At 44.6% G+C, this 21,460-nt stretch overlaps 1 protein-coding gene and 1 long non-coding RNA gene across 11 annotated transcripts in view; one reads left to right on the forward strand and one right to left on the reverse strand.

Annotated features, from left to right (window-relative positions):
- SFMBT1 (Scm like with four mbt domains 1) overlaps positions 1–19,512 on the reverse strand; it is a 135,082-nt gene extending 115,570 nt beyond the window's left edge. For 2 of the 10 annotated variants that reach the window (XM_045051355.1, XR_006593361.1), the window contains exons 1-2: positions 18,710–18,947; positions 6,994–7,066 (exon numbers count right to left, since the gene is read on the reverse strand). The gene's annotated coding sequence lies outside the window, so the exon portion shown is untranslated. Of the gene's footprint in view, positions 1–6,938; positions 7,067–17,191; positions 17,211–17,316; positions 17,783–17,803; positions 18,119–18,709; positions 18,948–19,376 lie in introns of those variants that run through there. The other 8 variants (XM_045051367.1, XM_045051371.1, XM_023249657.2 and 5 more) reach the window with 8 other exon arrangements.
- LOC123383523 lies at positions 19,449–21,187 on the forward strand. Its single transcript, XR_006593369.1, has 2 exons — positions 19,449–19,585; positions 20,034–21,187. It is a non-coding gene; the product is annotated as an uncharacterized LOC123383523 (long non-coding RNA).
- The last annotated feature ends 273 nt before the right edge of the window (positions 21,188–21,460 follow it).

Below are 21,460 nucleotides of genomic sequence, written 5' to 3' on the forward strand. Positions count from 1 at the left end.
AGCTCACTCCACTTGGCATTCCTTAAACTCCTGACACTAATGCTTCACACTTCATAGCTATTTAGCCATGGTATAATGGTTACCTCTGATTCAGTACTGAGGGGAAAACATATAACTTTCTTCGGCAGCAATAACACTCCTGCCACCAGGGAGGAACACTGTTACCGTCACAGGAGAAAGAAATCCGCCTACCTCTGCCTCAGGTCAGTACCTCGGACTCGTCCTAGGGTGCGCACTAGCCAATCGGGAGCACCTTTTTCAACAAGAATGAATGGAAGAATCTCAGAGCTCGTTAAAGCAGAGTCCCTGTATAAACGTATCGGGCATTATCCACAAGTAATCGGCTTGCCCTTCAAATTCTTCAAGTGAAAACATGTCTTCAAGCCACCTGTTCTTTAAACACTCGATGGTCCAACTCACCAGGCTCTCCTGTGGTCTTACAAAGCCTTTCACAAGATAAAGAATCTGACTAACCTACTGATTTCTATGCTTCTCATATCCCTTCTTGTAGGCACCTTTAAAACTTGCTTTCCGACATAGTATCTGATACTGTGTGACACTTTCTTCGCCACAACCCAAGTCTACAAGTCACAGCCTTCTGCCTGCCTCCATAGGTCAGAACTACTCACTAGAACATAAAATAAGTGGCAGAAAGAAGGCCACAGCAGAGCAAACACACTTGGCTCAGGAACACCCAGGGGCACCCTCAGTGGCTGACCATCACTACAGCCAAGAGCAATGACGCTCACAGACCACTAGCACACGCCCACCTGCCCGCCACTGGCTCAGCGTGCACGTCCTCTGAACACAGGACACAGTCATGGGTTAGGACAGTACGAACACAAAGAGAAAGAATACACTACCAAGAACTGTCACACATGTTTTGAGGAAAGTATTTTAGAAGCAACAGCAGTACACAGAGGAGACACTAATGGGGGTATGAATATGTGCTTTGAGTAGTGTTCTGAAGTGTCATAACTAAGAACTCGGACTACCGGGATATACTGAGTTGAACAGGGTTCAACTACAGAATGCATCAACATTCCAAATTCAGTTTCTTCAGAAATTACTGTACTGGAACCAAAGCATCATGTTTAAAGTTCCTTGCCAAGTAGCTCAAATAAAAATCAACTGGTTTTTATTTTTTAATTTAGGTACATATCTGCCAAACGAGCAAAGGAACACAAATATACTTCCAGAAAGTGATATAATTTGTTAGCCAATCCACGGTGCTGCAATTGTCTCAAAACCAAAAACCAAAACAAATTATCTAAATTTGTAACAAGCAGCATGCACTCAGGGCTTGGACTCTAAAGGCCTGGTCCACACGTCAGCAGGCTATGGACATCTACGGACATCTACAGAATCTGCAGACGCTTCAGGAACTCAGTCTGCGGCACCTCTCCTGCAGCAGGGAAAGGGGGGAGAGTGGCAGAGCCGGCAGAAGGCCTCTACATGACTCTGCCTCCTACTACGCTTACTCCACTGCACCCACTTCCTCTTTTCTCTGGATTTGGGGGACAGGGATGGGTTGGAGAACATTTTTCTACAGATACACTAACTCAGAAAAAAACTTTAAACATTACAAAGCTCATCTTAATCCAAGCACATTCAGTTATCATTAATCCATGGTACTGTTTGTAACATTAAAAAACTGGAAATAACACAAAATGTATACAAATAGGGAACTGGCTGAATAAATTAACATGCATCCTGGGAGCACCTGGCTGGCTCAGTAGGTAGAGCATGCGACTCTTCAGCTTGGGGTCATGAATTCAAATCCCATGTTGGGCATGAAGCCTGCTTTATTTTTTCTTAAAGAAACATTTTTTTTAACGTTTATTTATTTTTCAGAGAGAAAATGTGTGAAAGCAGAGGAGGAACAGAGAGAGAGGGAGACGGAGGATCTGAAGCGGGCTCTGTGCTGACACTGGAACAGCCTGACATGGGGCTCGAACTCATGAACTGTGAGATCATGACCTGAGCTGAAGTCAGTTGCTTAACCGACTGAACCACCCAGGCGCCCATGAAGCCTACTTTAAAAGAAAAAGAGGAAGAAAAAGAACAAGGTGCATCCAATATAACAGACTCCTAGATAATCATTAAAAGAATGAGGCAGGGGGCGCCTGGGTGGCTCAGTCGGTTAAGTGTTGGACTTCGACTCAGGTCATGATCTCACAGTTCATGGGTTCAAGCCCCACATCAGACTCTGTGCTGACGGCTCAGAGCCTGGAGCCTGCTTCAGATTCTGTGTCTCCATCTCTCTCTGCCCCTCCCCCACTTGTGCTCTGTCTCTCAAAGGTGAATAAATGTTAAAAAATAATAATATAAAAAAAAGAATGAGGCAGGGCTTTGTGTACTTTGATATACCTCAGATATTTTAAATGAAGGGTACCGGTGCGACTGGGTGGCTCAGTCGGTAAAGCACTAACTCTTGGCTGTGGCTCAGGTCATGCCTGCCGTTAGCACAGAGCCTGCTTAGGATTCTATCTCCCTCTCTCTGTCTCCCTCCTGCTTGCTCTCCATCTCTCTCAAAACAAATAGAAATAAACTCAAAAAAAATAAAAATAAATGAAAAGAGCCCTACCAATTGTTTTTTTTTTTTTTAAGTGGGTAGGGAAATACATGTTTTTATACAAACAGAATTTTTCTGGAAAGAAAAAAGAAAGTAGGAGTAACAGTGGCCTACAGAAGGGACTGAGCGTCTCAGTAAAGGAGTACACTTTTTCAAATTTGAAAATATTTTACTAGGTACACGTATCCCTGTTAAAATTAACAAGTCCTTAAGTCTGTGATTATGATAAAATTAAAGCAATGGAAGAAAAAGTGTTGCTATTAAAAGCAATCTCAGGGCACCCAGCTGGCTCAGTTGGTAGAGCATGTGAGTCTGATCTCAGGGTTGTGAGTTCAAGCCCCATGTTGGATGTAGAGATTACTCAATGATAAAATCTTAAAAAATAAAAATAATAATATGCAATCTCTTCTTTCTTATCCATCTCTAATTCTTTGTGGAAAAATTTGAATTTATTTAAACAAGTGTGGAGTGGATATACAGAGGTGCACTCTACCTTCCTCCTCCAAAGCCATAGCCAATTTCTTGCCATAATGTTAAAAAAAAAATTTTTTTTTCACTTGCTTCTCAAACCAAGATGCAAAAATCTCCTAAATGTCTGGCTCTAATGTAACCAAAGTTTAAAGGATTCAAATACATCAGTAAGTCCATAACTAAAGTCAGTTACATTTCATATGTTAATATTGTGTTCTAATCAGATTTTATGAGGAAACAGTTTCACCGAAGATCTTATCTCTAAACTTACAAAGAACTTTAGAATTTCTGAAGAGTCCAAATTTCCTACTCACCCCAGCAAAAGTCACTTCAGTAAAAAAAACTAGAGGGTTTCTCCCTATAGCTTCAAAATTTCCAAAGCTTCTCCAAAGCAGGACTGGGGAGAGGGACTGCAGATAAAGCTTCAGTAAGCATGTCCAACTCTCCTCCACCTCTGCAGATGCCTTCCCTGGCCTCAGGGACCCCAGAGCACCGATTCAGTTAACAACAGTGAGAGGACAGCGGATCCACTCAGTCTGATCCCGAAGCTCAGCATGGGGCTCACACACCTGCCAGTAACAGGCTCTCATCAGTCAGTCACACCTGGGCAAATGAAGTGGCAGGTGGCACAACCTCACCCCCACACAGAACCAGACTGCTGACCACCTCTACAACTACTACCAGAAAAAGTAAAGCAAATGACTGTAACTAATGCCCTCCAACTGGATTTTTACTAGTGGAAGTATATTTGTTGAAGACCTATAGATGTGCAGTTACCTTGGAAAAAAATGCTAAGTTGAAATAATGACAATGAAGTTAAGGAAAGAAATTTTGCTAACCTAAAACATTAACCAAAATAGATACTCTAAGCAGCAAACTGCTGAGTTCTCATGAAAAAAATTCTGAACATCCAGAATTAAACTATATAACACTGTACAAAAATCTCTGGACTCTGGGGGAAAAAATGACTTCCTAGATCATCTACAGGTTGGTTGTTTATTCACACCTCCATTTAACATAGATGTATTTGCCATGCACTATCTCAGTAGCAGGCACGCCATGCTGGTTAAGACAGACCCAATTCCTCCTCCTGCACTGCTGGTGGGGATGCCAAATGGTGCAGCCACTGTGGAAAACAGTATGGAGGTTCCTCAAAAAGTTACAAATAGAACTACCCTATGATCCAGCAATTGTACTACTGGGTATTTACCCCCAAAATACAAAAACATTAACTGAAATGGATACATGCACCCCTGTGTTTATTGCAGCATTATTTACAAAAGCCACATTAGAGAAGCAGCTCAAGTGTTCACTGACTGATGAACGGGTAAAGAAGATGTGGTATGTACATACAATGGAATATTACTCAGCCCTAAAAAAAGAATGGAATCTTGCCATTTAGAACATGGATGGAGCTAGAGAGTATTATGCTAAGTGAAATAAGCCAGTCAGAGAAAGACAAATACCATATGATTTCACTCATATGTGGAATTTAAGAAACAAAACAAACAAGAAAGGGGAAAGAGAGAGAAAGGGAGAGAGGCAAATCAAGAAACAGACTCTTAACTACAGAGAACTGATGGTCACCAGAGGGGATGGGGTAGGGGATGAGGGAAATAGGTGATGGAGATTAAAGAGGACACTTGCTGTGATGAGCACCAGGTGTTGTATGGAAGTGTTGAATCACTGTGTTGTGCCCTTGAAATTAATATAGCATTCTGTTAACTATACTGGAATTGAAATTAAAAACTTAATTAAAAAAAAAAAAAAGACCCAGTTCCTGTCTTCATGAAGTTTACAATAGTATATACAAGAACAATGCATCAGGGCATTGTCGAGTTCTCCCACAAGGAGCAATAAGGAAAAACATCACTGGAGTAGATTTTTTTTTAATTTTTTTTTTTTAATTTTTTTTTTCAATGTTTTTATTTATTTTTGGGACAGAGAGAGACAGAGCATGAACGGGGGAGGGGCAGAGAGAGAGGGAGACACAGAATCGGAAACAGGCTGCAGGCTCTGAGCGGTCAGCACAGAGCCCGACGCGGGGCTCGAACTCACGGACCGCGAGATCGTGACCTGGCTGAAGTCGGACGCTTAACCGACTGCGCCACCCAGGCGCCCCTGGAGTAGATTTTAATATTCTCTACAGTGTGCCTTCAAAGCATATACAATAAATTAAATTTTTTAATTTAAATACAAAAGTGAGCTGAAAATAAGATAATTTCATATAGTGATAAATGCCATAAAGAAAACCAAACAGCCATATGAAAGTAGTACCTGGAGTGAAGGTAAGCATATTGAAGCAAGTTTCACCCCTGAGCTGAAGCCCCTATCATCCTATGACGAAAAGGAACTAACTATAATAAACTTGGTGTGCTTGGAGGGACAGAAAAAACATGGGAAAGCAGTGGAAACATGGCAGAGACGGGTAGGGGACAAATCACCAAAGGCATTACAGGCCACAAAAGGAGTTTGGATTTTACTGTAACGACTACGGAAAGTCACTGGCAGGCTCTAAGCCTGGGAGTGACAAGATGGAATCTGACTAAACATGATAGCTTCTTGTTTTGCACACAATGCATTTTCGTGGGGAAAGAAATGTTACAGACGGTGGTACTGCAATGCTGCCTGTGTGCCTCCATCAGCCGTAGTTACCCACCACCTGCTCTCTGCTAGGCTGTGCGAGGTACTGATGGGGAGGAAAACATGGTCTCTGACCTTGAGCTCACGTTCTGGTAGAGATGAGAAACACTGAATACATAATTACAACTGTAATATTTGTAAGAGTAGAATACTAGCACATGAGCACCCAGGGTAAAGGGTAGTTAATGTGGCCAAGAGCAGTCTAGGAAGGGAGACCTCACACACGACTGGAGTCTTACAGGGCAAGCAGGGATTTCCTCAGTGCATTCCACTCTGCACAACACCCAAGCCACTGATGGGACAGAAGAAAATGTAGGGGCTGTAAAGGCTCTTTCTTTTAAAGTATATTATATAGAAATTTTATGGTGGAATGGTGGGGTGGGGGGGGACGTTAACACATAAAACTTGCAACTGTAAGTTCACAGCTACTACTTAAATAAAATTTTATTAAAAACTTCAAAAGCACAAACTTCCAATTATAAAATAAATTAAGTCCTGGGATGTAACGTACAGCACAGCGATTATAGTTAATAATACTGTATTGCATATATGCTAAGAGAGTAAATCTTAAAAGTTCTCATCACACACACAGAAAAAAGATTTGTAATTGTGTGTGGTGAAGAATGTTAACTAGACTTGCTGTGGTCATCATCCCCTAATATATACAAATATTGAATCATTGTGTTGCACACCTGAAACCAATACAATGCTGCATGTCAACCATATCTCAATTTTAAAGTTAATTATCTTTTAAAAAGAACTTCAATTATGTGGTGTTCCCGCCACACAAAAATGCAAGTCTACATGTCACTTCAACAAGTGGATCTGTGCTGTGTGTGTGTGTGTCTGTGTGTGTTACTCGTCATGAGCTGAGATTAAAAACTTGTTTTATTTTTTTTTTAATTTACTTATTTTGAGAGATGAGGCACAGAGAGAGGGAGAGAGAGAATCCCCAGCAAGCTTCATGCTGTCAGCGCAGAGACCAACGCAGGGCTTGATCCCACGAACTGCGAGATCATGACCTGAGCCAAAATCAAGAGTCAGACACTCAACCAACAGCACCACCCAGGTGCCCCTAAAAATTTTTATTAATACCAACTTTTCTCGCAGCCATTTTTATACTCTCCCCATCTCAAACAAAAACAGGGTTTCATCAAAATTTTCAAAGAAAAAATCCAAATACTCTCCACTTAGATTCAAAAATGATTAACTATTTCCCGATTAGCTTTATCTGTGTATACGTACGTACATATATGTATACTTCTGAGCTATCTGGAAGTATTGGAGACATCATGACACCTCACCTCTAAACGCTTCAGCTGCTGTCCCCCAGGAATAAGGGCATTCTCCTATATAATCACAATGCCATTAGCACACCTAAAAAAAATAAAAAGGAAAAATAATCAACAATTACTTAATATCATCTACTATCAGGTACCTAGTTTTAAAAATATTTAAGTATGGGGGTGCCTGGGTAGCTCAGTTGGTTAAGCATCCAACTTTGGCTCAGGTCATGATCTCATGGCTTGTGAGTTCAAGCCCCGTGTCGGGCTCTGTGCTGATAGCTCAGAAGCTGGAGCCTGCTTCAGATTCTGTGTCTCCCTCTCTCTCTCTGCCCCTCCCTCACTCATGCTCTGTCTCTCCCAAGAATAAACATTAAAAAAATAATTTAAAAAATTTAAAAAATAAAAATATTTAAGTATGAAGAAAGGGCTTTGTTGAAAACCTTACTGAAGTATTTTAATAAACTGATTAGATTTATTACTTGTATTTCATTATTTTTCATTTTTAAATGTAATAATACTTTATGAAATTTAAGTTAAAAATCAAATATTCAAAAGTCAACTTTTTAATATTAAAAGTGATTATGGTAATTGAATACGACAAAGAGCATGAAAGTGCTACACGCAAGATTGACATTTCTGAAGTCCTGTGTTAGTGGAAGGACACTCTAGACAGAGGGACATCCATGGAAAAGGATTTGCAGAAGAGCAGGGTCTCGGTGCGGCTGGGGGCGGGGGGAAGCATGTGAGAGAGAGGGAGATGAGTGGGACAGGTCACACAAGAGGAGCTCTTCGAAGATTCTGCATGCTTTCCGGAGGAGTTTGGACTTCATCCCCACTGGCAGTGAGAGTTCTCCATGATAAAATCAAATTTGTTTAGAGAGCTCTATCTGGCCACAGTGTCAGATTAACTGGAGAGCAGGGAGGATGGGGGGACCATTTGGAGTCAATAGAACAATGTTTACATTTTTCACTACAAATACTTAACATTTTAGTAACACTGTGGGTTGAATAAACCTGCTATACTGGTCAAGGGACAAAACAAAAACAGTAAAATTAAACTAAGTTTATCTTGAATGTTCATGTCATAGAAATGCAGCTTTAAAGACAGAAAAGTACAGTCAGAAGAGACATGTAAATTTTGAAAGAAGCCGTTGGGCACTTCTGAAGGTTTCAGCATTTAATGGAGCTGGCTCTTTTAATACCCAGTTTCACTTTCCAAAGTGGCTTTCCGTTTCCTTGGCAGATTCATCACTGGCACTAATTTTATGTTTATCAGTCACAATTAAAAATTTCCAAAGGAAAACCAATGGGAAAGAGGTGGGTGCAAAACATAAAGCGATTTTCAAATACACAGAGTGCCCTCAGGGCAGTACTAGAAGTAACTGCAGAAGCTCCCTGTACAGAGTCCAGGCGCTGGATGCCAAATCTGCCCCGAGAAGGAGGAAGAGAAGGAGGAGGAGGAGGAGGAGGAGGAGGAGGAGGAGGAGGAGGAGGAAGGGAGGGAGGGAGGGAGGGAGGGAAAGGAGGGAGGAGGAGGGGGAAGGATGGGGGAGGGGAGGGGGAGGAGGGAGTAGGAGGGGGGAGGATGGAGGAGGGGAGGAAGGAGAGGAGTGGGGAGGAGGTGGGAGGGGGAGGAAGGAGAGGAGTGGGGAGGAGGTGGGAGGGGGAGGAGGAGGGCAGCCCTGGGAGGCTGGCTAAGCAACAGGGCAGGATGGGATGCTAGCCCTTTACTCCCTTCCCCCAGGAGACCTCTAGTTTCATTTAGGTTACATATCAGGCTTCCTAGAAAGATTTCATTTGAACAAAGGGTTCCATAGCTTTAAAAACGTTTGAAAGCTAACAAGTCTGAGTTGCATGAATGTTCTTAAGTCAGAGGCTGGTAACTGAAGAAGACTGAGTTCCACAGGAGAGCTGCCGCACGATGAAACAAACACCATTACTACCATCGCTGAGGAGGAACGTAGAGAAGGAGATCTCGGCAGACAGGCCTACTGGAGGAGTAGCAGCTTTGGGGTAGAATAAGGAATTGTTTTGGACCTGTGCATTTTGAGGGACCAGTGGGGCATTCAAATTGGAAAGGTCCAGACAGTAAAGGACATGTGGATACAAAGCTTAACAGAAAGGTTTAAGAGGGCTAGGTGGTCTAAACGTGGATGAATCCACCAAGAGAGCTGTAAACAGAGAAACAAGGGTGGGTCTGAAAAGGTCATGGAAGGCAAAAGAAAAGGGTCTTCCTCAAGACAGGACCCTGTGGGGCCATCCACACACAGGGCCACTTTAGGAGGAGACCCTGAATTTGCAATAGCTTGTGTCCGATAGCAGAGAGGGCACAGGCTAGACTGGTTAGAAATGGTTTTCTACAAAGCAGAGGCTACAGAAGGGCAAGGGGGTAAGAGTAAGGGTACTGGCTAGGAAGCAAGTGAAAGACTGGACAATGGGTCCAGATCTGAAGGGGCTGGAACTCAGAGAAAAAGGAGATCACAATGAGATGGGGGAGTATGGAAGCCTCCTGAGGAGGCTGTAGAAAAACACCACACCAGAATCTAAGATTTCACTAGTAGAGGTATTCTGGAAAGAGCTCCTTTTAGACATGTTAATAGGAAGCCAAGATGAGGGTAGACTGGGCGGGGACATTGGGACAAGGTCTTCAGAACCCTGTAGTGCCTTAAGGCCCTGGGTCTGGCAGCAAGAGTCATGCAACCCTCCTCAAGCACTCATTGCAAAAAAGGGAGATCCACCCTACAAGGGAAGGCCACAAGAGCCCACCCAACTCTCCATTCCCTTGTCATGCCCACTACTGGCAACCGGATCTGACAACTGAGTCATTTAAAGCTGCTCTCAGTTCACCCTGGAGACCCTACGTGCCCCTTAAGGAAAAAGCACCCTCCCACCCCTGTAACATCTAGGAGCAGATCTGTTTCCCAATTTATGTACAATGTTATTTGTATTAATAATAAAAACTATGTACATTTTAAATGTAAATATAACTCATCATTGAAGACTGGGAAACCAGCTTTAAAAAGGAAACAAAATGGGGGGGGCGCGTGGGTGGCTCAGTCGGTTGGGCGTCTGACTTCGGCTCAGGTCATGATCTCGCGGTCCGTGGGTTCGAGCCCCGCGTCGGGCTCTGTGCGGACAGCTCAGAGCCTGGAGCCTGTTTCGGATTCTGTGTCTCCCTCTTTCTCTGACCCTTCCCTGTTCATGCTCTCTCTCTCTCTCTGTCTCAAAAATAAATAAATGTTAAAAAAAATTTTTTTAAAAAGGAAACAAAATGGAAATAATAAACATTAATTACATTGAGAAGTTGAGGCGTTCAAATATCATAAATGACCATAATCACAACAACAAAACACCCCTCAAAGTTTTTCAAATTTCTACCTTTAGTTACCAGACTACCTACTCCTGCCCATTTTGCTCAATAATAAAAATGAAAACGAATAAAAAGGAAACTATACTCCTGGAAAGAACACCTATCTACTAATTTTTTTTTTTAAAAAGGAAAGGATGGGGCGCCTGGCTGGCTGGGTTGGTAGAGCATATGACTCGATCTCAGGGCTGTGAGTTCAGGCCCCGTGTTGGGCAGGAAGCTCACTTAAAAAAAAAAAAAAAAAAAAAAAAAAAAAAAAAAAGAAGGTCTCATCTAACAGTTTACTCACAAACACCAATGTTTATTTTAAAAAATTAACAAACTGACTCTGGTGTATAAATTGGGCTTTTCAAAATATCTAACTGACAATTCAGGAGCACCAATGATCCACAATAGGGAGAGAATGGTGTAAAAGAGGTGCTCACTAGTGTCCTAGGGACGGTATCTGTCAAAGAAACTGACACATTCAGAAAAACCTTACTGACTCTAGGAAGCAACTAACCACTCTGATTTCCTTAAGAATTGAGCAGTAAGTTAAGGCACAAAAAAAAAAAAAAAAAAAGAAAGAAAGAAAAAGAAAAGAAAAGGAGAAAGAAAAGAAAAGAAAAAAAAATCAGGCTTCATGCCATTGTCAATTTTTCAAGGGTTTCAAGAAAGATAATCAAAAGCAGCCTTGTCAAGAAGGCAGTCGTAGGAGCGGTGATCAAGAAATGCCCCAAAGTATCTGCCCTCTTCCAGGAACAGAGTAGTCAGGAGACTCACCCATGTTTACTACACTAATACAGGCATTTAAACAATAAGAGTTAAAACAACAATGAAAGAAAAAATGTACAGCTCTTCAGCCATTCTGAAAGTGCTAACTGTTCAACGTGTAATCCTTAATTCTGTCAAACCTGCTTTCCCTCTATGACTGGATATCTGTATTTCACAAATGCAAAGTTAAAGTAATACAATAAATTAAAAATATAAAACATTATTTATGTAGTAATATTATTAAGTAGATTATTGAGCCTCTTTAAAAACTCACTAGTTTTCCATGAATACAGAAATGAGATGTTAAATATGGCAAAACCTCAACTAACCGGAACAGCTGGTCAATGAGTCACTGACTAATCATGCCTCTCAGATAGCTGAAGGCCTATTTACAACTTTGAATACGCAAACTTTTTTGGTTAACTGTTCTGGATAGATGTTTTGACCCAGACCTACACTGTGAACACGTGATCACACGGTAAGATGTAATCCTAAGACACACAGGGCTCTCTGTTCCACCCAAGTGAGACCCCAGACTGTAGCAACCCCTGCTTCTACACTTTCCCGTCTTCTACCCCGTTGGCACAGTCTGCTTCCATCCGTCTCTGGCATCCCAATAACCAAGTATGTCAGGACCTGGTTCTCCCAGCTCTGCCGGCAACCTACAGAGTTCTTCCACGCAAGATAAACGAGTCCTGGTGTAGAAATCTAGAGGTTTCTGTGACCTCTATTTTACATGCTGTGAAAATACATTTTTAAAAATGTACTTCCTCAAAAAGAAATTCTGATGCACATGCTACAGTACCTATGGATGACCCTCAAGGACACTACGAGGAAACAAGCCATTCACGAGAGGACAAAAACAGTATGATTCCACATATATGAGGTGGCCAGAGTAGCCAAGTTCGTAAGAGGGAAAGTAGAATGGTGTTTGCTAGGGCCTGGCAGGGAAAGGGAAATTGGAGTTACTGTCAGTGGGCTCGGAGTTTCAGTTTGGGAAACGTTCTAGAAATGGATAGTGGTGACAACTGCCCGCACAACATCGTGAATGTATTTAACACCACTGAATTGTACACTTTAAAATTGTTCTCTCTCTCTCTCTCTCTCTAAAAAAATTAAAAAAAAAAAAAAAAAAGGGAGCACCTGAGTGGCTCAGTACGTTAAGTGTCCAACTTTGGTTCAGGTCATGATCCCACAGTTTGTGGGGTTAAGCCCTGTGTCGAGCTCTGTGCTGACAGCTCAGAGCCCTGAGCCTGCTTCAGATTCTGTGTCTCCCTCTGTCTCTGCCTCTCCCCCACTCGCACTCTCTCTCAAAAATACACATTAAAAAAAAAAGTAAGTAAACAAATAAAATGGTGAATTTGGGGGCACCTCGGTGGCTCATTAGCTTGAGCGTCTGATGTCAGCCCAGGTCATGATCTCACGGTTAGTAAGTTCAAGGCCCACATCAGGCTCACTACTGACAGCACAGAGCCCACTTTGGGTCCTCTGTTCCCCTCCCTCTCTGCCCCTCCCTCACTTGCGCGCATGTTCTCTCAAAAATAAACGTTAAAAAAAAATAAAGTGGTAAATTTTATGTTATGTATATTTTACAAGCAAAATAATTAAAAATTTTAAACATAGGGGCGCCTGGGTGGCGCAGTCGGTTAAGCGTCCGACTTCAGCCAGGTCACGATCTCGCGGTCCGGGAGTTCGAGCCCCGCGTCGGGCTCTGGGCTGATGGCTCAGAGCCTGGAGCCTGTTTCCGATTCTGTGTCTCCCTCTCTCTCTGCCCCTCCCCCATTCATGCTCTGTCTCTCTCTGTCCCAAAAATAAATAAACGTTGAAAAAAAATTTTTTTTAAATAAAAAAAAATTTTTTTTAATATAATGAAGATTTACTTCCTCACTGTGTTCACTATGTTCTAGACAGGTGACATGCTAAGTGATTCTGTGTCTTCTCCATTCAATTACCCCAAGAAGGTTATTTATTTACACACAAGCAAAAATGAGCCAAAATGGTACCTTAAAATTATGATTCCAAATTACCATATATTGTTTTTCACACGGAGAAAGCATGCTTTACAGGAAACGACCCATTAGAAAGACCACTAGTAAAAATTCAGAGGCCAGAAAGCACTCTAATGTGGGCAACAAATAGACGGGAAAAGAACGCAAAACTAGCAGTAGCTCATAGGTAGCCTTACCACTGAGGAGATGCTACACAGCGACCACCTCAAATGCTTTTTTAAAACTCTGCAGGAGGGGGACACCCGAGTGGCTCAGTCAGTTGAGTCGGACTTCAGTTTAGATCATAATCCCACGGTTTGTGGGTTCAAGCCCCACATTGGGCTCTCAGCACAGAGCCCACTGCAGATCCTGTCTCCCTCTCTCTGTCCCTCCCCAGCTCGCGCTCTCTCTCCCCTTTTCTCAAAATTAAAAAAATGTAAAAGGAAAAAACTATCCAGGGTAACAGAGTGCCTGGATGGCTCAGTGGGTTAAGCGTCCAACTCCTGGTTTCAGCTCAGGTCATGATCTCACAGTTCATAGGATGGAGCCTTGCGTCAGACTCTGCACTGACAGTGTGGAGCCTGCTTGAGATTCTGTCTCTCCCTCTCTCTCTCTCTCTCTGCCCCTCTCATATGTGCTCTCGCTCTCTCTCATACATAAATAAATGAAAAAAAAAATATTCAGGGGCACCTGCGTGGTTCAGTTGGTTGAGCCCCCCCAACTCTTGATCTTGGCTCAGCTCTTTGATCTCAGCTCCTTCCCTGTTTGTGCAGTCTTTCTCTGTCTCTCAAAATAAATAAATAAACTTTTAAAAAATTAAAACAAAACTATTCAGTGTAAAAAAAAATAATTTGGAATCCAAATCAAAATATTTGTTGGTTAACACTGTCAACTGCACGTCAGCATCAGAAACTCTTGAGGTATTTTAGTAGTTGCTAAAGTTCTCTGCCCGTCCGTCTCATGTTGTCACTCCAAGTACGTTAACTATCTTGCACTTGCAACTGCCGACAAACCACCTTCCATCTCTCATCTAAGACCCTCTCCAAACGTCATCTCAGACTAAAACCAACTTTCCCAGAATAAACAGGTACTCTGAACTGCCCTATGCCAAATCGGTTTAGCAACTAACCTTTCTCGAGATTAAGCAAAAGTGTTAAAAAGAAACCTACACACAACACAGTCCACCGTTAGAAATGCCACCTCATAGCCTCTCCCTGCACAGCCAAATAACTGACTCTGATGGTACCAAACTTTCAAACCACAAAGTTCGGTACTTAGTATCTTTTAGCACAACATAAAGACTACATCTTTTGTTTTTTAATTACACTCTTGAGTGATCGCCTAAAGACTAAGAGAGCTCAATAAGGTTAAAAACATCGTCTTGGATAAGAGACTAGAAATTAATTATGTACAAATCTTCAGGTGCCTCTCAATTACAGGCAAAGGTTTACACCCAAACTTGTTAAAACTTCTGCAGTGAAGTCATAATTTTTCTATTAATAACTTGTCTTTGTTCTTATTCTCTCTCCCACTTTTGTAAAATTTAAAAATGAACTGGCAACAACCTGACCACATCCTTTTTATTTTAAATCATTTCCAATGGGGCTAGTACCACTTGAAGAAACAGAATCCTATCAAAATCCCACTCCCTAAAGTATAATGGTTCAAAATCTCCCCATAACCAAAATCCCCAGAGACCTTCGCCCAATTTAACAACTATGTATAAGGAGAAACATTGTTTCAATTGCATCCCAGTTCAATGAATTCACTGAAATATTGTTTCAATAGCATCCCAGTTAGGTAACAAATGCTACTTACAGAAAGATAACTGCCCGCCCTAACAAAGCTACACCATTTACTGATCATGTGCTCTTTATGTACAAAAATATTTGGCATTCAAAATACCTGCCTACATAATGGTCTGCTTTTTGGATCATATTCATTTATTTAACATGAGCATAACATGAAGTCTTAATAAAAAGGCCAATGAAGTTTTGAGAGTTCGCCTGTTCTATAGACTTTAAAGTCAAACGATGTCTGTATCCATACCCTCGTTCTGTAGCTAAGCCCAGTCTATCACCACTGTGAAAGCAAAAGTACCCTACAGAAGCAGCAAGTTACGGACAGGAAAACCATTTTTAAAGAGAAAAATTTAAATTCAAAGGAACAAATATTAAAAGGGGAAATGACCTTTCCTATGTATTTTGTTTCTCATTTTGCATCTTTAGTTGCAACTCTCAAAATTTAACAAGGTTTAAGTTAAACAGTTGATCATGTAAAAGCTAAGAAATCTCTAAAAAAAAAAAAAAAGGCATACACACAACCAGTGGATCAATTACTAAGTGATGAATTACTGTCTTAACTAATGATGCTATGAATCTTGGAGTAGAGTAACCAAACCTAGCTTAGCTGTTGGCTAGTTAACTGACTGGCTTAGTCACAGAAAACAATTATTCAGCGAAATCCATTTCACAAAAGAAAATCTTTTTGTTTTAAGTTTATTTTTTTGAGAGAGTGCTCGCGCAGGCACAAGTGGGAGAGGGGAAGACAGGGAGGGAGAGGGAGAATCCCAAGCAGGCTCCTCATTGTCAGCATAGAGCCACATGCGGGGCTTAAACCCACAAACCTCAAGATCATCACCTGAGCCAAAGTCAGATGCTTAACTGACTGAGCCACCCAGAAATCCCCAAGAAAATCTTTGAACTTAGTGGACTATGCCCCATACATCACTACCACAGGCCTTAGGCAGTTCCCAACTTTGTATCACAAAGACATCCTTGCAATAAAAAACAGGCCATTGTGAAGAATCGACAAGAATTCACTTACAACTTCTAACTCCTCTCCTTCAGAAGCAGAAACAAGAAAATGTACAGCAATATATTAAAAGGCATTTGGGAAGAGTAAGCAAATTGCTGAAGTACTCGCTTCAGTGAAAAAACAAAACAAAACAAAAACTTCCTAGATGGCTAATACAAAAAGGTATCCTAATCATGTTGAAATAAAAAAAATAATCACACTTGACATAATTTTTAGTTACCTTTTGTTTTTGCTTTCATCACTAAAGTTTTAATGACTGGATAAGCCAGGCGAATATCCTACATATATAAATCAAGTTAATTGCTGTCATTTAAAAGGTTGTTAAAGCTTTATGCCCACATTCTTTAATTCACTGAACTTTAAAAAATCAATTTTCATTCAATTTTCTCAGCAAATTGTAGGCTTTAAGGAACTGATTCATCTACTAACACCTTAAACACTTACTTGTTGAGAAAGTTCATGATCCATCCTCCAAGCCTACTATCTAGAAATACCTCAGTATTCCAAAAATGGGAAGTAACACACTGATACTGGGCCTGTGACCACAAGGATGCCCAACAACCACAGATCCAAATCTGCAAAGCCCTGCTTCAGCTGAAAAGTGGCCTTCCGACTAAGAAGTTTCCTGGGTCAGAATTTTTTGTTATTCTAGGCAGTAACAACCATTAAGAATTTTTATAAAAGCATTTAGGGTCATAGCAAAAATGACCATAACTCCAGATTTACACACCTGTTGTCCTTTAGCTTAGTATCACCCTCACCCTCAAAAGGGTCCTGTTATGAAGCAAAACGCACTAGTGATGCCAGAAGTCAGAACTGTGGTGTCCCCTTAGGGAGAGGGTACATTCCTCTCTTACTCATGAGAGGAATGTAAACGGAGCCCATTGGGAGGCTGAAAATTCTGTGACTCTTGATCTGAGTGTGGTTATCAGGGCATATGCATATGCATTTAAGGTCTTACTGTAAATCAGACCTCAATTTAAACAAATTAAATAGAATTTTTAGAACACACTGAATAAATTTGTAAATGTCTGTGTTCAAATAAGTGATATAAAATAATCCTAGGTGTAGCAACTAAGATGTTTTTTCCAAATGTATTTTGATAAAGATGTATGTATATTTATTGTGAGCACTTTTATGTAAAACCTGTCAAAACACAGACCATGATTTTTTTAATCTCTCATTTTAAAAAGTTGCCAAATTTGAGATCTGAAAGCATGCAGAAAGATGACCTATTCATCCTCTGATTTTGCGAATAAGGAAAACCAAATCTTGAGGGTAAGAACCATACCGAGATAAGGCAGCTAGTCAATGACAACAGTAGTAACAGAACTGTTTCCTGATCTTGAGCCACTCCCGTTTCCACCAGGCCGTTACTTTTGTGACACTGTAAACAAATACGAACTCTGGATCTACCTGTGGCCTAGAAGGATTCAACATAGCCTTCAAAATAGCAGACCGACGGGCCCCAAAGTGTATACACAAAGACACGCTCATCTTCCTCCTCTCAAGACAGTTGGCAAAGGATTGATCATATTTTCAGGCAAGCATTTTTCTTGTGATGCAATCAAGTGTGACATCTTTAAAACGTGGTTCAAGAGGAAAAGGTATATGCAGGGATTGGCAAAATCCATCCTATTTCCTTTCAAATCTCTTTGGTGGTTACTTGGTTCAGAATACTGTGTCACTAGGTAGGACTCATGAAAACATCACTTGGGGCCGTTCAGGAGCACGGCTTGGAGTGACCCACTGGGAAAAACCCTCACTGAACAAAAATCTTGTCTCTGCCTTGGGTGTCCTACCCAGCTCCCTGCACATACCAACACTTGCAGGTGACCTGTGCCTTACAGCTTAGTTTTAGAGCCCAGTGAAGAGCTGACATCTTGCTAAAAACTTAACATACATCCTTTCCGCGGGAATTTATTTCTGTTCTCACAAGGCGTTTCTGCTCCCCACAGAGCAGGCCTTGCTTCTCAGGACTCTCTGCTCGCCTCTCCACAGCCTCTTCTTCACGGTTTAAAACGAGACTTTAAGAACAGAAATCGAAACGGTCACGGCCCTCCCGAGCGAGCGGGTCCGGCTGGGGTCGGGCGGCGGGTGCCCGGCGAGCCCACTGCCAGCTCGCGCGCGGCGCCAGGGAGGCCCGACGCACTCCACCACGCCGGCCCGAAGCAACCGGTTGCGGGGGCCGCCGGACGCTCCGCAACAGCGCAGCGGCCACCTCGGCCCTCGGAAGTTCGGACCGCCGCGAGGGCAGCACGTCCCCGGCCTCAGCTGCGGGTTCGCGCCCCGGCCCCGGAGCGAGCCCGGGGGGCGGGTCCGCGGGGGCTCGGCGGGCGGGAGCGCGGGACGCGCGGGGAGGGGCGCGCGGCGGGCCCAGAGCGCCGGGGAACTTGGGCGCCCGCCGGTGCCGCCGCCCGGCCACTTTCCTTTCACGCCCCCGGGGCTGCCGCGCGCCGCGCCGCCCTCCCGGGGTCGCCGGCCGCCGCGGCCGCTCGCCGCCGCGGCAAGGCGCCCAGGCGCGCTCCTGCAACCCGGCCGGCCGGCGCGCGGGGCCGCGGGGGCGCGCGAGGCCGCGCGCGGGCGCCGCGCTGCCCCCCCCCCGCCCCGCCCCCGCCCCCAACGTGCCGCCGCCGCCCGTTGGCGCCTCAGCCGGCGCGCCCGCCGCCCGCCGGCTGAGGCGGTTTTTCGTTGGCAAAGTTGCGCGGCCCCCTCGAGGGGGGCGCCGCGCGGTCCCCCGCCCCAGCGCCGCCGCCGCCCCTTCAGGCCGCCGCGCGGGAAGGCCCAGCTGGCGGCCCCGCTTTTTTACCTGCCGGGAGTTTTCGCGCGCGCCCTCGCTCGATCGCTGGCTTTTCCCTCCTCTCGCGCCCGTTTTCTTTCTTTCTTTCCTTCTTTTCGCTTCCCCGCGCGGGCGCTTTTTCCGCTCGCGCCGCCCGCGCTCGCCCGCTCGCGCCCTCCTTCCTGCTGGGCTCGGCGGAGCGGGGCGGCCGGCAGCTCTCCCCGCCCCCCTCCACCCGCGCTCCGGCGGAGGCGGCGGCGGCGGCGGCGCTCCGCGCTCCGACTCATTCCAATATGGCACGGGTGCAGGGCGCATGCGCCCGCGCCCCCCCCCCCCATTCCGCGCTCCTCCCGGCAGCCCGCGCCCCTCGCGCCGTGCGCGTGGCGCCCCCGGGCCGGGCCTCCCCGAGCCGGCCCGCAAGTCTTCCAACCCGGCTGGGGCCGCGCGGGATGCGAGGCGTTAGGGGAGTGAGGGGCCGGGGTCGGGCGCCGCCGGCTACCCCCGACTCTCGTGCCCCGAGCCACAACTTGCCACGGACATCCCCGAGGCCGTGGCGTGGGGCACGCGGCGGAGACTCCGGCCCCCGACGGCGCGGCGACCCCGTGCGGTCGGGCCCCGAAAGGGAGACGCGCCCCAGGGACCAAGCACCCACCCTATCCCTTCTCCGACCCATGAGGGAAGGGCCCTCGAGTCTCACCTCCGGCTGTGCAGGGAGCCCAGTGGTGTCCGCGGGTCGGTCCTGGCGCCCGGGCCGGACGAAGCGCGCCGCTGTCGTCCGCACGTGACCGCCTCCGGCAAGATGGCATTAGCGGAGGAACGGACGGAGCCGCCACCGATCCCAGATGTGCGCGCGTGTAGCAGCGGGAGAGGGCTGCGTCCAGGCGCCTGGCCCACGTCGGGAATCTGGTGCGTCCTTCCGAGACCTGGAAGGGCACCCAAGTGCCCCTTGTCTACGAAGTCGGCCCCGGGCCCCCAGGCGCACTGGGTTTCTCCAGGCTTCCGCAGGAGGCGCCCTGTAAATCCGAGTTTTCCAGCCGCTCGGGGCCCCAGCGAGGGGGCACAAGACGGCTGCCGAATTCGGGCAGGAGAGCTGGGGGCCCGGGGTTGGAACAGAAGCTTAAAGGTGGCTGCAAGCCGGCCCCGCAACCCGAGGTGCCCACAGGCTGTTATGTTCTCCGAGCTCGCCCCTTCCCCAGTGAGCGTAGATGCCCGTGGGACAACCATACCCCTCCCCTTCTGCTATGGAAAGTTCCCTCCGGAAGGAGTCCACATGCCGCAGAGACCCAGGAGTGTCCGGACTCCCGGGCCCAGGGAGAAGGTCTCGGACAGGGCGCTGATGTCTTCTACCTTTCAGGAAGGAGGAGGCGCCCCCACTGCAAGAACGAGGTTTGAGGTGCCAAATGCGGGCTCAGGCCACTTCCCGCTGACCTCACTACCGTGCTGGGAAATATTACCCCACTTTACAAACTTGCCCAAAGTCCCGCTGCTGGCTGGATTTGAATCCAGATTTTTTTAAACCACCACTTGAAAGACAACTGACAACCAGAGAAAGAAAAATGTACAAATAAAGTATCCATAATACTAGGGAAAGCATAAAACCTTCCATCTATATACATGTCTTTACATAGTTGCAAGCAACCACACATTTTCTTTTGTGTGTGTTACTGCCACTTAACATTTTCTTTTGTTCTTGGTTCATTCTTAAAGTGTGCAGGTATCCTCATCCATTCACTCAGTCTCCTAATATGGTATATTTGGATTCTTTACCATTGTTTGCTAATATGTCCTTTCATTCTGCACTTGGGACAAATTCCTGGCAGTTGAGTAAGCAGGTACGAGGCAGAGGGGTTTTGGTCCACAGTGCCCCAGAACTTTTGCAAAGAGTTGCAGGGCTCATGCTACTACTGCCTCCCAGGAACGAGTGGTAAGAGGCGTAATACACATCTCTAAGCAGTAGGTACCACCCTTTTTTCTCCTGCTTTACTAGTGTCTGTCAGTAGTTCAAGGTTACTTTAGCCTTTCTTAGATGACTTTAAAAATGTTATTTTTTTCATCATTTACTATTCATTCTCCTTTCTGTGAATGATTGTTCATATCCATTCATCAGCTGGCAGACTTGAGCCTCTTCTAACTTTGAATAAGCATTTTTTATATTATCAATATTATTCCTGTATCATCAATGATGCAAGTATTTCTCAGTCTGGTTTTTTTTTTTTGTCTTATTTTAATGTTCAATCTGTCATTCTTGTCCTTTTTTATTTTATTGCTTGAATGCTAACAAATCGAGCTTTCTTCCATCCATCTGATGGTCCATTTTCTGCTAGTTTTCTAAAATCTCATTTTATATTTAATTCTTTGACAACTATCCATCCCAAGTTTATTTTGCTGTGTGAAGTAAAATATGGACTCAACTCCCCACCAGCATCACCAGGTTTTATTGCTTATGCAGTCAGCACTTATTAAATAATTTCCCCCTGCCCTTTGTTTAGTAAAATCTGATTGGGTCAATCTGTTTCTGAATTCTTCATTTCTTTTCACAGACCTCACTTTGAGCAGATACCATACGGATCTAACTATTGGTTCTTTAGAATAGGTTCTAACATCTAACAGGGCTGGGCTATATTGCCCTTCATAGAATTTTCTGTTATGCAGAATATCACTTGGTAACCATGCTGGTGTCTGTGTCCATATACATTCTAGTTAACATATAGGGATTAAGAATGCTGGTTTTGAAGACGGTACCATCCAGATCCAACAGTTGCAGCCCCATGACCTTGACAA

This window comes from Felis catus, chromosome A2 (genome assembly GCF_018350175.1).
Source record: "Felis catus isolate Fca126 chromosome A2, F.catus_Fca126_mat1.0, whole genome shotgun sequence".
Classification (NCBI taxonomy): domain Eukaryota; kingdom Metazoa; phylum Chordata; class Mammalia; order Carnivora; family Felidae; genus Felis; species Felis catus.